Source organism: Buteo buteo, chromosome 7, assembly GCF_964188355.1.
Source record: "Buteo buteo chromosome 7, bButBut1.hap1.1, whole genome shotgun sequence".
NCBI lineage: Eukaryota > Metazoa > Chordata > Aves > Accipitriformes > Accipitridae > Buteo > Buteo buteo.
This window is the reverse complement of record NC_134177.1, coordinates 44,079,078-44,097,449: the sequence shown is the minus strand read 5'-3', so window position 1 is coordinate 44,097,449 and position 18,372 is coordinate 44,079,078. Positions and strand designations below refer to the sequence as shown.

The 18,372-nt window shown below is 36.6% G+C and overlaps 1 long non-coding RNA gene across 4 annotated transcripts in view; it reads right to left on the bottom strand.

The window, feature by feature from the left end:
* Positions 1-110: 110 nt before the first annotated feature.
* Positions 111-18,372, bottom strand: part of LOC142033184 (uncharacterized) — a 31,656-nt gene continuing 13,394 nt past the window's right edge. Inside the window, exons 4-5 of one of the 4 annotated variants that reach the window (XR_012651111.1) lie at positions 9,630-9,687; positions 111-1,448 (exon numbers count right to left, since the gene is read on the bottom strand). This is a non-coding gene — a long non-coding RNA (uncharacterized LOC142033184). The remainder of the gene's footprint in view (positions 1,449-9,629; positions 9,688-18,372) is intronic. The other 3 variants (XR_012651112.1, XR_012651109.1, XR_012651110.1) reach the window with 3 other exon arrangements.

Below are 18,372 nucleotides of genomic sequence, written 5' to 3'. Positions count from 1 at the left end.
CAGAAATCGCTCACCTGCGCTCAATACCCTCTTGGCCCTTTGCACCGCGGAGCAAATTCCGTACTAAGGCTATCGGAGCCTTTTTAAAAAGATAGGCAAGTATTCGGAAAGCTTGCGTTAACATTTAATGCAAGAATTAATGGTTTCGCTAGTCACACAGGCATCGTAGCTGCTGGAGCAGAACTGTACTCCAAAATCCAATTTTTTTCACGTACAGATACATATCGTGCAGTTTGTGAGGATGAAGTGGGTGGTTTCTCCGTTACTATATGCACAGATTTGCAGGAGGACTTGGAGATTATTCAGAATTAAGATGCTACAGTGACAGTGAAACCTATTTTTAAGAGATATTTGGAAAGCATTATGCATCCTGTTAATCCTCTCATATTACATACTAATTTTCTATGCAATGGTTTGCATGGAGAATGTAAAATTTTAAGTCACTATATACAGAATTTTTTGACTGCAACGTTAAAGTGAAAATACAAACCAGTGTAAAGTGCCTAACGTAAAAGAAAGACTTGAATCTCAGCTAACATGACATTCGCATTAAAATACGATACGTTCATGCAACAGCAGCACATTGCATCACAACTATGCAACACGATGATGTTTCAAAGGCCCTGCAAATTATTTCAGGACTCAGGAACAAGATGAGCAGCAACCTTCTGCAAATGTCTTGACAGAGTAGGAGGAAAGAAGGACACTCTATAAATAAATTTATGTGATAAGTTAAAAAAAAAAAGTGAGGCTAGATATTTTCACCAAGAGAAACTTTGAAGATTTACTCACACTAAGGCTATTTTTGTATGTCAGTGTAGGCAAGCAAGATTCTTCTTTTTATCTAAATAGAACCAGAGTATTTTTAACGCAGGAGATTCATTCCCTCACTGCTCATCAAAACACGGCAGCTGGGGACGGAGCCGGGATGCGGGGGGAGGGCGCGTGGAACCAAACCCCTTTCCAAGTGGAACAGATGGTTTTCTCCGTGGTGACTGCAGACGAGGACCGCGGTGCAAGGAGGATTCGCTCTGCGACGGCGCTCAGAACCCGCTCCTCCACGCAGCCGTGGGTGCCGAGGGGCACGCAAAGGCCCTCCAAAGTTTCAGCATGCCGCTTTGGTCGTTAGAGCAATTATCTCACTGCGCAGAGAGATGTTATTAAGTCGCACCTCCCGAAGGAAAAATCCAATGCTTTGAAGGAAATAAGAGAAAGCAGCATTTGGCATTAGTACAGAAGGACTGGCGTGATTTTCCCTCTAAGAGGAAAAACTATCCCTTGGTAAAACTGGGATTTGGTAGAGGGAACGGAAGTCCAGTACGATGACTCAGTGTGGGCTTGATGCACCGCAAATGTACTCTTGCATGTCCCCATTGATTTCAGGATGACACCAAATTTTCACTAGCTGGGAATCCATTTCTTTTGCCTGAAACAGCACAGCTCAACGTCTGGAAGAGAGGATTAATCTAGCGTCTAACACTGGTTTTGGCATTGATTCACTTCACAGTTTTGAGGAACCTAGCTTCTGTGTCTCAGTTTACTTATTTGTAAAACGCATTTTGAGATCTGGTTCATTAGTACTTGCATATTAGTCACAGTAAATACTTACATAGGACCCCAGCACAGTCATATGCAGAATATAATTTTTCCAGTAAACATAAATACGGGATAAAGAATTAAGAAAATATTGACAAAAGAGGAAAGAAAACTAACACTACTAGAAGCGTTTTTTAAGTCATTCCCTTCCTGCTTTGTATGCAAATTAGAGAACCTACAAGCCACCAGCTTTCCCAATTACATGTACAGCACCAAATAACAGTAAGACACACAGGATAACAGCCATACCCATGTTTGGCAAATTTTGGACTTAAGACATAGCTTGCCCTTTGCATACGGTACATGATGCTACTTGGGAAATAAAGCCTCCTTAAAAAATGGGGAGGAGGCAGGTTGAAAAAACAAACAAACCACAAAACATTGTGGAAAAAACGCTATTGGAAACATGCTTTCTATTTCTTAGATAGGTTCTTATATAGTTCTCATCTCTGCAACTTCCAGAAGTGCATTAAGCTGCATAATTAGCATCTGTCACATGTAGCCTTTTCCTTCCCTCTTCCTCTCCCTAGAGGGAAACTGCATGAAGAAATTTTAATATAAATTTTAGTATATACACTGTGCAGTGCATTCATATTAGGAAAGATACAGTCAAGTAAGTTTCTGCTTGATCTTAGGTTCACCTTTGTGTAATATAAATTTACCAGTTAAAAAAAAATGCTACTGATCCAATTTAAAAATTAACTAGTCTTTTGGAAAGACAACGGGGGCGGGGGTGAGACGATCCCCGTTGCACCAGATCTAAACCAATGGAATTGTTAGGAACTGGGCAGTTAACACTAGTCACTCGTCCTGGTGTTACATCCTTACACTCTCACATAGTCACACTGAAACATCTAGACAAAAGTAGTAAAGTAAGAAATGGATGATTTTCCCCTTTAGTCAAAAGTATTTATTTTGAAAGGAATAATTATATTTTGAAAAATATCAAAACAAAAAGTAGGACTTCATATGGCTTTTTCATTCACATTAAAAGATACTCCACTGCTGAATATAAAAAGTCAATGGACTACAGCATCTCCTAGTGAATCTCTGTAGACAAACTTAAAAGGAGATGCTACCTTTTAGAAGTAAAGACTAAAAGAAAGAAATGCAGCTTAAGAACAATAGCAACATGAAAAAGAATGACATTAGCCTTTGATTTCCATTCAGACTATCTCCTAATTTTTCAAAGTATTTGTTTTCTACTTAATTAGTCAGAGAAAATTGAGATTATAGGGTTGAACATGTTGCCAACAACCTGAGGTATGAAGTGCAGACTGAATGCTTAAACTTCAGCTACAGAGGTGGTAATTATTGTAATTGGTCCACGTGAAGCAAATATATCAAGCAGTATAAAGTTCAAACTCATGCCAGTCAGTCTCCAGTTGGCACCAGCAGTTCTATCAGGAGGATACAGAGGTCTCAGCAGGACTTACTATTGGCAACTGTTCAACAGTTCTCTTCTCCAAATGGTTTCAAGGGGATTTGGGTGGGAAGAAAGATCATTTTTAACAAATTAAACTACCTAAAAATGGCTAGATGCCCAGAGCCACCTAGTCTGCATTAGTCACTACTACCAAACAATTTTTAAAAGAAGATTAAAAATATCATTTCTGTAAAGAAATGTTTATCCAGCTTTAACAATATGATCAGATCATGGCAAAGTTACCCAAATACATACTGTACACCATACTACAAGTATGTATACAAATATGTCCAGAATAAAAGGTATAGCAGAATATTTACACCGTGTGTGTTTTTCAGAAGACAGCTAGCTCAAGTTACTGGAATCCAAGTATTCCTGTAAGGACATGCCATATAGTTTCAAGAAATGAGAAGACCACTTACTTTTTAATTAAAAATGACAATAGCAAAGGCCCCATAGGAGATAAGATTAGGGGGACTGTTTATTTCCCATTAGTATTTATCTTACAGCATTTGTAAGGTGTCCATAATTGTGGTGTAAAACATAATTTAGATTTGCACTGAGAGTTTTCACAGGAGACTCTGCTCTATGCCATATTGACGTTCAGCTGCTTTGTTTAGATTTTGCAAGGATGCTTTTTTCAAATGGTGAATATGTCATTTTTAGCAGAGGTCTCTAAGAGAAGATTTGAGTTTAATGGACGGCAATAAAAAGAGGAATATGAGAATTCTTGCTCTCTTTAGTGTCAGCTTTGGTTAAGACGTATGAATGCACATGAATAGTCTTGTCAGAATCTCTGGGGCTACTGACATTCAAGATCTAACATATTATTACTTCTGACCAGAACATTAGCTGCTATGCAGTAAGGAGAAGGGAAAGAGAAAAAGATAGGACCACTCCCTAATCAGACAGAAATTGTTATGGATTCCTCTGGTTGGAAATCCCTGAACAGAACTTTTCTGCTGTGAAAATACAACGCTTATTTTCTCCAATCTGAGATGAATGACTGTACATACTCCCTACATCTGCAGCAGGAAAAACAAAACAAATCATCATTTAATGCCTGATCTTGCACCTTTTACTCATGGAAAGGATCCTAGTTAATTCATATAAATACTGTACAACCAAGCATTATATCCTTGTAAAGGACGCATGCTTATCAGAAGAAAGGTTCTAGCATTTCTAGCTGCTGACTCTATTTTCCACCACTGAAAGTTTCTTTGAAGTACTAGTTTCAGATAAAAATAAGCTAATCAAAGAATTTAGTTAAAAGAAGATAATTTTAATTCAAATGTCAGTATATATCAAATCTGGATACCACTCCAATGGAAAGGTTCATTCACCAGAAGCAAAAATCTTACAATGTGCTTCTGGCTGAGTTAAAAGAAAATGTATTTCAGATTTTGTTGTTGTTGTTGTTAACAATTTGTTGCCAAATAATTACTCAAAAGCATGGAAATAAGATTAATCAGTATGTTTGTCTTCTGAAATTTGAGATGAGTAAGTACCTTTTATTTATAGTGCAACAAAAGAGAATATCCTGCACTTTGCAACTGAAACTCCCTTTAGTCCACATTCACAAAGTACAGCATGTCAGACAAAGAAACTGATTTGTTTGGTGCAATAAACTATAGCAGACCTTTACATATTTGAAGTGCAACAGATGGTCTTCCAAGAAGAGCATAATGACTGGCAGACAGTACACTTCGTTAGAGTGGCTTGGAATGTCTTCAGCAATTACACAGAGAGTGTTTTCGGGGGGGGGAAGCCCTGTCATCTCTATGATTCTTCTCATGTAAATAGCTGTGATTTCCCTGTTTAGATGCTAAAAAATTCTATCTTCTAAAACCTGACAAGCTAGCTAGTGAACTGGAAAAGGAAGCACCTTTGGCCCTCCCAAGACTATTCAAAATGAGGCTTCAAATATTTAGTCACCTGAGAAAAGAGATGTAAGTAGAAAAAAAAAATAGCATTAAAAGGAAACTACTTTGGGCATGTAACTGTAAAACTATTAATCCACAGCCAAGTATTCCATGGAAATGTAATTTATGAGAAAAGGAAGGTTTAAAACAAGGTCCTTCAGACATTAAGGAGCTGGGAGGTCTACAGATGCAACATGTGGAATATCTAGAGGAGGGGAGCGGACAGTCAGACCCAAAAGAATAAATTATCAAATTACAATTTCCTTCCTTTGGGAAACTGGGGCCTTTCGAAGAGTCCTCTTCAACATGAAACACTGGCTACGGTTCTTCAGGGTGAGCTTTTTTGAGGCTGTGACAGTCTTTCAATTTTCATAGACAAGCTACTCCACAAGCCAGCAATTAAGTAAGAGTTATAATAAATAATCAGAGTAATAAAAAGCTGATATTTAATACTGTATCTGTGGGTTGGAAAAATTTAACTCTTCTCTCTCCCTCCCTTCCCCCTAATCCTCGAATTAGTCTTTTCTGTTATAAAAATCTTCCCCACCAAATTCACCCTGAGTAAAATTTTATGTGGCAACATAAACACAACCACAACGTGTCCTTTAACAATGTAACTTAAATGTTGATGGAATCATAACTGCATTACTCCCTCTTCAATTAGCAGCAGCATTCTTTATGTTTGCTTATGAAGCGTAAACTGTTCGCTTGTCACTACAAAGACCTTCTGTAGAGGACGTAAAAAAACAGCCACAGCAATTAAAATGACAACAACAGAGGTGGATTGGTCACATTATGACAGAAAATATCCAGCTGTTTCTTTCCAGTAAAAGGATACACCAACTATCTGAAATACCAGGACCAAATTTTGTCAGTCTACATAATGCTGATGGATATTCTGGCAAAAGTATGGATTTCCAAGAAAGCAATAGACTAATATAGAACTAAATCTAACCTCATAGACTAATTTTTTTTTTCCACCCAGTCAGGATTACCACTCATCCTTTTTACCCATACAAATTTCCCTTTTTGCTAGAACTATAGATATTCTATTCTGTGAGAAATTCTCTAAAAATAAGAAAAATTTTGGGTTTTGTCATCCAAAATAAGCAAGGCAAAAAGTAAACTGATAGGGTTAGGACAAGTAAATTAGATTTTAAACTTATTTACTTCAGTTGTGTTAAAAACATTCTAAGAGTTAATTAAGACCATAAGTCTCATTACACCCAGGCTATTACTTATAAAACACTAACCTCTGTTACAGTCACATCTGTCTCTGCTGCTGGTTCCTGCCTGTTCTGCTTCACAACAGTAATAACATAGGGAGTTAATTGTAATAGATGTAGGGATTTTTTAAAATTATTTTAAACATACATTTAAGTAATAAAAAAGCCTGAAAAGTAAATGTTTCAGGTTAGCTTTTCCTAGTTAAGATTATAGGGACTGAACATCTGAAGTGATAAGGTAGGTTTGATTTCTAATACACCAAGAAGGACCGTGAGAAAATAACTGACACATACAGAACCAGCCATTCGGGGGGGGAAACCAAACACTGTCTGTAGAATCCACCTACAGACACATCCTTGGAGAAAAAGTGATGAGAAAATTATCAGGAAGATTTTCACTGCTGTTTCTTTTCTGGAAGTTTTTGCCTCTTGTAACAGCACAGACGTGGCAAGTGATATGTACCAGAATTCATCCATGCATTATATTTTGCACATCAAATTAAGTTGATTATCCATGACTTTTTAGGCAAACACAGGAATGCAGAAAACATGTCAGCTGTTATACATAGAATATATGGGCATTTCACTCCTTACTTTACATTTAGAAAGAGCAGCAGATAATGAGCTCAACCATCACATTGAGAATAAATTTCATTTGCAAGTTCAGAAGTATCTCTGGCTCCCTATCTGTTTGTGAACCAGAATTTACAGGTAGCTTATAACGACTGTCTTCTTTCTGTCTCCAGAGTAAGTGCCATAAGTGGGCAAGAGCTTTAATGTCTCCATCTGTATACCTTCAGCCATGATGTTTTTCATAAGCTGAGAACTTACAGACTCAAAACAATTACTGCAAAATACACAGGACAAGAAGGAAAAATATTAAGAAAACCAAAGAACTGTCTTTTCTCTTCCCTAAATTCCCAGAATTCATCTTCAGATTTCATGCTTGTAAATCAGCTAAAGTATTTTCAGACTATAATATTACCCTTCTGTATGTTTCATCTGATATAATTGCTTGACAACAAGCATCTCTTTCTCCGTAAGTATTCTGTAGTGAATTTATTCACATAAGGAAAAAAACATTAGAAAGGTGTCTAATTTTAAAGTCTGCAAATTAGACACCAATGACAAACAATTTAGTGTGACAGCATAGGCAAGACACAACCTTGAACCATTCTGCCATTTTGTGGACACACAGATCAATAGCTACAAGAAACATTAGACTGCCAAAAGTTTGGAAATCAGCAGGTTTTGACAAACCAGTAATAAATCCTGAGCAATTTAAAAAAAATAGTGTTTGAGCAATATCTCATAATTACAATTATTCTTTGCAGATGTTTGCTATTTAATACAATGGAAAGAATGTTTTGTTCCATCTAGCCAAGTGGTATCAGACACCATTTTTACTAAGACAATGAGCACAAGACTGTTCAGTCTCAAAAGGTAAATTCCTTGACATTAGGCTGATAAATTCATTTGAGATTTTGTAATACATGTGTGTCATACAATAATTACATTTTATTTTGTAGTTTGCAAAAATCTATTCACTGAAATACAGAAGCTTTTCATGCATTCTTTATTTTCAAAGAATAAAACTCATCCATGTAAACAGTCCAATTTAAATCACTGATTGCTTGCCTATGAAAAGTACCGGATAAAGCAAATAGTATCTTATCGGAATGTATTGGAAACACAGAAATCAGAATATCTTGTGTGCCTTGTTTTGCAACTTCCTGGAAGTCACGTATACAACACAGTGTGAAAGTAAAGCTTTACAATAACAAGCCGGAAAGTAATAACTGTACCTATGTTATTGTCTTTGTTGGCTAATTCACTCATATTTGTCTCAGAAAGGACTGACTACCCATCACTAGGTCAGAAAGGAAAGTACTGTAACAATGGCTTAGTAAGATGTCCATTGTTCCTCTGAAGTCCTAAGCTTTCATATGCTCAGGAAGCTGAAGCTTTGAGTCACTCTTATTACTTAAATCCTCAAAACCAACGAGGTTAAGAAGGCATTAGGTACTAGAAATGCTATCTGCTTTCAAACACAATGGGCCTCTCTGTTCACAGAAGTCTTGCAGGATTCTACAGTGAAATAGAAAAGAGTCCAAATGTGGAAGACTTGAAAACTTGGCCCCAGAATGACTGCAAAATGCAAGTAAAGCATTAAGTTGCAACTGCAGTGTAGGAGTAGAGATGGAGTTCTAGCTGGAAGTTGAATCAAATCCCTTTGTATGAAGCAAATAACCACTACTTAATATTATATTTTAAAAAAAGTAGAATTCTATGATCTGACCAGTAAAAAACTGGGTTCTATTTGTCCATGTATCAAAAGTTCTAGCACACTTAGTCAAAAAAGGTCTTCTTTAAATAAATAACTTTCTGGAAGATTGATTGGTGTTTGTTAAGTACTCGATATGGTCTGAATATTAGCATGTTTCACAAACTTTAGAATGTAATTCCAATAAGGCTGCAGACCTTGTAGAACTTGTAGAGCAGAAAACTAGGGAGAAGGCAAAACACTTCTTGTGCCAGAAAAACCTAAAAGATTCAGTGAAGAAACTGATGGGAAGTACCCTTCCTCTAAATGCACATATCTGCATAGCCAGAGTAATTGCAGTGCAACAAGTAAAAGGCCATATAAATGACAAGACAACACGGCAGCCATGGAGCAGGACATTCCACTGACATACAGATCCCGAAAACACAAACTTCTGGATTACAGCATCTGCAACTACAACAGAGAATAAAACCCCACTTCTGTCAGGTAGAGCAGAAGCCTATTTCAACAAGAATCACATGCTCATATTATTGCTCAACAGATGTACTTGAACTAGAGAGGTAAGCTACTTTAAAAAATACATGGAAGGTATGTGCAAACTGTTTTGCCTCTTGTGCTTCCTTCATTGTAGGGGAAGTGCACAGTAGCCAGGATTCAGAATACCTTATTCTGTAGTAAGTGAAAAAAAAATGAGCAAAAGAAATCTTGTCAATACACAATCATCCAGCGTATTAGGAGAAGATGGGAGGACAACCTGGATAAAGCCAATACACATATAAATTAGAATATAGTACACTCTCCACTGAAAAAAAAAGTATGTAAATCTCTCTCCTGAGGAAGGTTTTAAGACTATTTTCCTTTTTCCAAATCTACACCACCAGTGAAGTCCCACAAATGAATATTCTCTTGCAAATATGGTCTTCTTCACTTTTGGGCAACTGCGGTAAGAACTGCCTTACAAAAAAGATCCCGTAAGTAGGTTTTATTCCTGTGAGTAATCTCCTCAAAGAGTGAGGAGAAAACATGAGCTAAAATTACTTGCACAGTCATGTTTCATAACTGTTCCTAGCCTAGTGGTATTGGTCCTTCTCTTTCCCAAGTACAAAAAAGCACAAACTTTTCTCCCTCTTTTACTAAGAGGAAAAAAAAAGATCTGCTTATCCTTGGATACTTACAGAGTTTGGAGGAGCTCAAAACAATGGAGCACTGTGTGCCCCACTCATCACATAGACTCTGAAAAAAAAAAAGTATGGAAAAGAATGCACAAAGTATGTAATTACTGTTTCACAAGATAATTTCATTATTAATACATCCCCAAAGATAGCATGCACAGTACTGCAGTTTAATTAGATGATAACTGGAGGGGGTTTGAATTTTATGAGGTAATAAATATATTTTGGACTAATAAACTCCAAGGCTGAAGTGTTTATTAATCTAGAATATAAAGATTATATAGTTGATAGGAGACAACCTCAGGTTGTGCTGAGATGCCTATTGTTTATATATTTGAAAATTAATATTTTCCTTCTTTTGGGAGCTAGATCAGAAAGCCAAGATTGCTGTGGATGGTACTGAACAATACTAGAAACCGTCCAGCAACTATGGCTTCTCAAACGTAGAGTGTTTAAGTCTCAGAAGATGTTTTTTTTTAAAGTTTCACCTTTTAATCAATTTGTCACCTCCTAAAATATTAAGTACTGCAAATATACCCTCTATACTATGCTTTCTGACAGCTGTCAATGCCTTATTCTGATGGTAAGAAAGCCAGACTCCCTTGTAGGATAACCGAAGCCTTTACAACACCAACAGACCCCTCCCCTGCTCCCCTCAAATACTCAATTCTGTCTGTTTTCCTGCTTTTGGATTCACCTGCAAGACTACACCATGCGGCAAGCAAGCACATCAATTTTAGTGTCTCATTAAATTTTTTTCTTTCCTTAACATCATTCTATAAACTTTTTGCCTAGTACAGCACATTAAGGATTTGGAAACTAACTGTTCACTACTGTGAGGATTTATATCCCAAACAGCTGTGCCAAGAAGTCAGAGGAATCAAATGGCATAATCTATTAACTTGTCCTCGGGTAGTTACAACTAGAGCTTTATAAATTGCCATAGACTTCAGTCCATTTAAACTACATTCCTCTGTTATTTTGAAAGTGTCAATGTCCCACACAGGCAAGACCAAATTTAGTCCAGGAAAAAGTGTGCATGACTGAAGTCAAAGACCAGGTTGCTTAAGCCAAAGCTAAATTTAGGGCTGAGAGAACTACAAAGAAAAAGGAAGAAATACTAGGAGGAATAGCATGTGGAACCCTCTCCTTGCAGATGAAACAAGACTAACAAATGCAAAGGAAACCCTATCCACACATGACTGAGTGACGGCTGCTGTGGCGTTAATGGACAAAACCAGGGAAATCCTGGATGTGCCGAAAGAGACTCGGCACACTGGAGCAGAAGCAAGGGGAGGAGGAAAGGGGCAAGACACATCACATCTTAGATTTATTGGTAAGAAAAAATCCTGATTCTCTGAGCCTGTCCATGTTTAGTGACAGTAGTAAGAAAGTTGTGTTACTGAGGGCCATAAAGATTTAAAGATATTTAAGAAAATGCTTATTAATTAGCTTAGGTGATCCAAATATAATTGGCCATGGGTTCAGACACCTTCCAGTCTGGCTCCATAGGTTCAGAGCAAAGGCCTCAACACTAAATCTTGAGAAGACTATACAGACAATTAATGGAAGATGATGATGACGGCCATTTCCAAAGCTCCTGCTTTTTAATTCCCAAGCTTATATACTCTCTCCAAATGAAACAAGCAACAGAGCTAACTTTCCAATATTAAATCTCTAGGCAGTATGCTATTCATACAGCTTATGTAGATGTCTTTACCCTCTGGAAAAACAAAGTTTAAGAAAAATGGTTCTATCTTTGGGGAACAGTTTAAGTCTCAGGATAACTACATTAGGAAATCTAACTCTATTACTTTGTATCTTACATTTTATTACTAGATTGGTAATAGGAAATTACCAAATAAAATTGGTATTTTACTTGGTAATTTTTTTCCGTGGGCCTCGTCTAATATGAAAGATGGTGATCATCAAATTTATTCAAGTTTTCCTGTCAACAACATCATTAACCAAATCCCTCAATTTCAAAGTAAATAAAAGCATCTGGGCTTCTCGCACAGCAAGACTGACTTGCATATTTAAGCCTCATATATAGATGAATTTGCACTGGACCAAATTTGCATATTAATGAAGGACTAATTGCTCTTTGCAGTCAATTTTATGCAGATGAATTTACTCCTCTCAGTACAATTTTCATAATGTTCAGAAAGAACCAAAAAATGTAAAACTTTTTAAAAGTACACAAATGTTAGACAATCAAGGAAGAAATATCATAATGACATCAAACAGCTTTACATTAAATTGTATATAATTCATCTTTTATATTGTTGCTTTATTTTAACAGCCTCCCACAAAGAACAGAACAATTCATAGAATAACTTCAGCCTATTCCCCCTCCTCAGACTCAAATTTTAACAGCTTGTAACAACCCATTATATTATCTTGTTTCCAGCTGGAAGGATGGAGCCTGAATTTTTAGGAGAAGTTAAATTTGCTAAACAGGAATTTATTTTCTCTCAATCATCCTCATGCCACAGGTCAGTTAGGAGATACCCTGCCTCCCATGATTTTAAGGTACTTTCTACCCAGTTTTGCTCTATTAAGAAAAAGCTCAAGGCTCAAATCCCCATTCGGTCTCTCCTTCAGAGCTAAAGTACAAAATACCGAGAAAAAGACAGAAAGGTACATGGGAAAGACAGACATCAACAAATGCTGAGGAAAAAAATGGTAACATTAGGGAGGAAAGGGGAAAATATAAATACCGGAGTAGAAGAGGAAAGGAAGTGGAAATGGAAGGAGAGAAAAATGTTGATTCAATGTGTATATTCAGGTCTAGCTAAAAAGAGGAAAACTGAAGGATTTGGGAGAAAGTTCAAGGCAAAGTAAACAAATAAAAGAGAAAAATGCAGCCATGAATGTATCCACAAAAGAAGAAAAATAATGGGAAAGATAAGGAAACAAGAAATAAAGCAAGAATCAAACAATAGAAGATACATAAAGAAATAGACAAAAGAGAAGATAGGAAAAATATAGGCTTTCCTAATTCTGTTGGAACATAAGGGCAGAGTTAGTGGAATTGCATTAGGAATCTGAATTTGCATGTATAGCCTTTGTCTTGCCAAAGAGAAAAGCCTTATTTTAACCGTAAAGACCGATAACCATAATATTTATATGTATCATAAAATCACTTAGAGAAGACGATTTTAATTGGGAAAGGAATAGCACAAAGTATCTTTAAATTACTTCAAGGCCTTTTGTAGAAGGAACATGGGAATGCGGTTCACAATCACCACATCTGCCATATCTTTGATTGGATTTGTTGCCCTTCTCTATAGCTTTTGCTGTTTTAACATATTCTTTTTAAGACACACAGTACTCAAGATATATGATGGTTTTATAGTGGTATCAAAAAGTTTCTTGTGTTTTGTCTCTATTTCTTCTCTAATAATTCCTAGCATCCTACTTGCTCTCTGGACCACAGAGCATTGAGCTTACAGATCTCCTATAATTCCACAACTTTGTTCCTGAGAAGCAATAGTTTATCACCATCATGATATTCCATGATCAAAATAAAACAGGCTTCAGTATGAACATCTTTTGACTGAGCTATAGAGTCCTTCCCAAAGAAGAATCAGAAGAACTCCCAAGCCTCAGATGCAAGGTGGAGAGAGCACAGAAAAACTGCCAGAAGGTCGCTTTGCAGTCTCTCCTCTTGGTCTTTCCAACCTTGATGACAGAAGCCACAACATATGGACCATTTGTTAGGGATAAACTCCTCCAATGAGCAATAAAGGCAATGGTTGTATCGAGGCAAGATCTAGCCATTGCGGGGGGCAGGGAGAGGCAGGGGGAAGGCTTTAGGGCAGAAGAGTTGGCAGAAAATATCAAACTGAGGGGAAGGACAGGGAAAATGACCAAGAAACTTTCACTAGCATTCAAAAAAAGAATAGACCACAGAACAAAGACAAATAGAGTTATAAAATAATAACAGTAATAACTGGAAAAGAATGAAAAGTACTCCACCAGGAAAATACTGCAATGCTACTGCTGAAGAATTTTTACCGAGGAAACAAGACTTAGTTCAGCTGATCAGCCCGGAGGACTTGCTTTTAAAAGTTATTTGAAAACAAATGTGTACTTTGAAAATACAGCTTTTATTCTGGATTATGAATTCAAAATGTCTTCCTATTTTGCTCATAGGGAGGAAGGAAGGGAAATGCATCCTCCTTTATAACTTATGTATATAGCTTTGAAAACCTGCTCCCCCTTTTTTTCCAAAAGATGTCTGGTTCAAGTGATTAATGCTGTGTGAATGTAAACAAAGATAATTATTCAAACAAGAACAAGATGTTCCACCCCAAATGATTAGCTTTTTCAGTGGATGAGATGCCTACTTCTAATCATCAAGAAAGGTTAACCTGACCAGATTTAATTAGCTACTTAGTACAATAGTAAAGTTGCATACGTAATTGGTGAGGAAAAGACTGCAGAAGCAACACTGAACCCAAACAAAATACCTCTGTCAAGCACAAAGCCTAGGCTGTTATTACACGATCACACTGATGTAAGAATTCCCAAGGTTTTTTTATATCTACTATATATACTTTTGCAATTGTCCATGTGGAACTTCACCTGTTTAATAATAATAAACATATATTAAACAATCAAAAAAGGCAAGAAACAACATCCTTAAAGTGAAATAGGTTACTATTTCCTCATAATCAAAAGAATTAAAAAATGTGCATCACTTTTTTGGAATCACGGCTGCTCAACTAGCCCCTGCAAGCCAAAGTTGTGACTCTGAATTAAGAGACAGCTCTTCCTGCTTAAGTGTATTTTAATCACTACTTCTCTGCAGAACAGATGCTTTCAAGTTTTAGGGGTACCATAAATACTAGGAACTGGACGATACATTTTAGAAAGCAGTTCTCATTAATCTGCTAGTATTTGATTTCTGAATGAGAAGGACTACATCTCATGGAAGATTTTATTATATATATATATATATAAGGAGATACCAGACAGACATTTTCAACACAGTTGGTATTTTCAGTGAAAAAAAAGTCCTAGTCTTACTCTGGAATATTTCCCTAATAATGAAATGAAAGCTTTCTATTACAATAATAAAACAACTTGCAAGTATTTAAATGTTATATATTGGGAATACTGCAAAATATATTACATTTCAAAAAATGTTAGGAAATTTTATTAGCCTTGTATCTCTGGATAACATGTACAGCACTTGCTAGTTGAGGCAGGTTGTATCTCAAAGTGTTACCAAATAATGAGTTTTAAAGTGCAAGACTGGCCATCAGACTTTCCATTTTCTTTCAGTAAAGTTTAAACATCCCTTAAAATAAACAATTCAGTGCAAACCACCGTATCTGATATTGATTTATTCTATTCATAAAAAGTAACAACATAATGGTAAATTCAATCTATTCAATGAGAAGTTTATGAGCTTAAATATATCAAAAGGGCAATGAAAGCTAATATATAGTGATTAAATAACAATCTGTGAGAAAAAGACACACAACTTTCAATTCCATTATACCGAAATCATATACTGACAAAAAGCAGGCTTTTGAATTGTTTCAAAGGAAGCTGCGGCCATTCGCCCTTTTTAACGGCTTGGAAGTTCACAAGGAAAGATTAATTTATAATTTAGCTGAAGTGTATCTCAAATGAATTTTTTGATTAAAATCTACATTTCTGAGCCTCCTGGCAGTGCCAATATTGCTGAAACAGGACATCAGCTGCAACGCCAGCAATTCTAGAATGCAATGCCATAAACTGTAAATCAGTTTTGTCCTACTTTAATATTGGTTTAACAATAAAAGAAGAACTTTGATGTTTAATATTTAAATAGTATAATTATTCCTTTAGAACTAAGTCCAGAAGGACACTTCATGGGTACACAATGCAAAACAACAATGAAGAGAATGTGGTTTTGCTACACTAGGAGGCTTTAATTTGTAGGACCCAGTTGCAAGGTACAGCACAATTTCTGTGTGCTGCAGGAGATTCCACAGGAACTCTTTAAAATGGGAAATGCTCTCCCACAATGAAGATGATGCCAGTGGGTCCATGCGTCCATGCACAAAATTGAACAACAAAGCTTAAATACTGTCAAAGCAGAGAACTGTGAACAATATCCACTACAGCTGCTTAGAAATCATCACCAGCTGGCTATCCTGGTGCCTTGGTTTTGAAACCCAGACACAATGGTTGCCTTCTTCATCATTTTTGAAGTCAAGATTTGAGCAACCAAAGCCTCCCTTTCCCTTTTCCTCTCTCTCCTACCTTTTGTCACTTCGGGATGGGTGAACACAGAAAAATTCAGATTTTGGGTATGAATGCCTAATATTATGAGCCAAGTATTATCTCTACATTTAATGAATTAGCGATGTTCAGATGCAATAGTTTTTCTCTTTTGGAGGAAGGTTAGAGAGAAGGTAAGTTCTGCACCTGCACTACAACCAGGGAATGCAGGGTGATTATAACTGGAACTGTCGATTTTTGCCAACCATACAGGTAACTAAAAAACACAAAAACATTTCTCACTACTTAAATAGATCCAAAATACTACCGTAAATACAGAGACAAATACAATTATCTGCTGTAACAGAGAAAACTCTTGTATGTTCAAGGAAATGCAAGAGAAGGATGTCATTCATTTTGACTTAGAGTGCTGTTTGTCAGATCAAGCAATTACAGAGTTACACCGAGGAAGGATGAGAGAGTGATAAAAGGGATACAGGCTGAACTATGACTTTGTGATGCAAGGAACATCCAAAGTAGCAGGAGCTTCTGCGATGCAGAAGACAGGCATTATAACATGACTTCTAGTGGTGGGATCACATCAACTGCCTGTGTCTACAAATATTCATAACCCAGTTCTGTACTGCACTATGCAGTATTTGGCCACCATGTTTCATATGCATTACAATACAAGCTAGGCACTGGAACTAAATCATGGTTATCTAATTAAGAAGTCAATTATTTATAGCACTCTGCCTTAATTTGTTCCAGAAATTTAAAAAAATAATAATAATAAAAGTGTAATGAATAGAAAAGGAAAACAAAAGAAGAGAAAGTTTCATGATTAAGATGGATGAATACTATCTAGGGAACTGAATACTGCTGCTACTTCTACCATGGAGTTCCACTGCAATGAAAGAGAAGTTACATAAAGCCATGCTCTTCAACACTCAGTTACTAATTGGGCTCTCAACATGAAAGCATCATTAAATGTAAGGTCTAGTCTCAGCTCTATTGCCTGATATGGTACACTGCACAGTTCAATTACAGGAAGAAATTGTGACAGCTGGAACAAGCTCAGGAAACATAGATTCATCTGAGATTTTAGTTGCTGAAGTCTATCAATATGTTTACGTAGTTGTGGATGCGGACTCTAAAAGAGATTCTCTCCCACAGTTTTCCTTCTAAAATGCCAAATTTGTAGCTACATTTGAATTTTAGTACAGGCTAAGGTCTTTCATAGGGCAGCGCTGGGATACAATGTCTCAGACTTGAGGAATTCTCCTAGCTGTACCTGTCTATACTAACCATAAGCTGGAGCCACGGCCCATTCTCTCCATTCTGCTACTTCACACGTACTTGATTTCAGCCTATGCGTGCCCTGAAGTGGTTACTTGTAGGTGTAAGGCTCCTAGATCACTAGTATAGGACAGAGACCATGGTGATTCATCTACATAGCCAGAGCCTACAAAGGCTCCACTAAACACATACAGACTCAAAAAGAGAAAAGGATAACTGGCACTCTGAAGAAGGCAGAGTTTGGAGTCCCACCAGTATCATTAAGAAATGCTGCTAAAAATGTAAAAAGTTATATAGTGATAATTATCATAGTAATTGCTGTTTAAGATCAAAATTCATATTGATTAACATCTGAGTATTGGAAAATAGCAGTCACCTTTAACAACAATTGCAACCCTGGCTTATTACACTGAATTAATTCTGAGATTAAGGAATCTTTATATCTGAATGCAAATAAAGACATCTACTTCATCAATGTAGTAAGAAACTGGTCACTTAATGAATGCAAGATTGTCCTTCCCTATTTATCATTGTATTCTTACTCCACAGTTTTCAAGGGCCATGTAATAGCACAGTGAACTGAAACAAAAACTAAACTGCAAGTTTATTTGCTCAAGCATTATTTACTATTTGCATTTATCTATATCTTGTATACTTGTATAAACACTCAGATACTTCATACACAATTATTCTTAGTGTTTAGTGACTTAAGTCCAGAAAGTGTATGTACACTTATGTCTAGACAGATAAGGATCTACAGATTACATGTGTACAGAGAGGGAGTGCGCATATGCAGACATTTGTATGTAACAAAAGTAGAGTGCTATTTACTACCTAACGCAGATGGATAAGTCCACTTTGGAGATCTCTGTAGACTTGTGAAATCAGGATGATGTGTTTGGAATTCTTCTTCTCTTTTTCACTGCTGAAGTAACTCGGGCAAATGCATGTTGGCAGCTCCCTTAAAAGATTCAAACTAACCCATTTTACATAATAACCTTCAGCTGCATTAAACACAAACACACAAAAAACAGGTAGCACAAATACTAAAGTCTAAATTTGTATTACTTGCATACAAAATACACAAAGTCTGAATAATTTTGCAATTAAATCCTAAGTAAACTAAAATAATTTTTACACTAAGCTGGATTGTCCATGAAACACATTAGTCTTTCAGGAGTGAAGTCTGCACCCAGAGGGAGGTTCCAGTAACAAAGTGGTGTGCTTC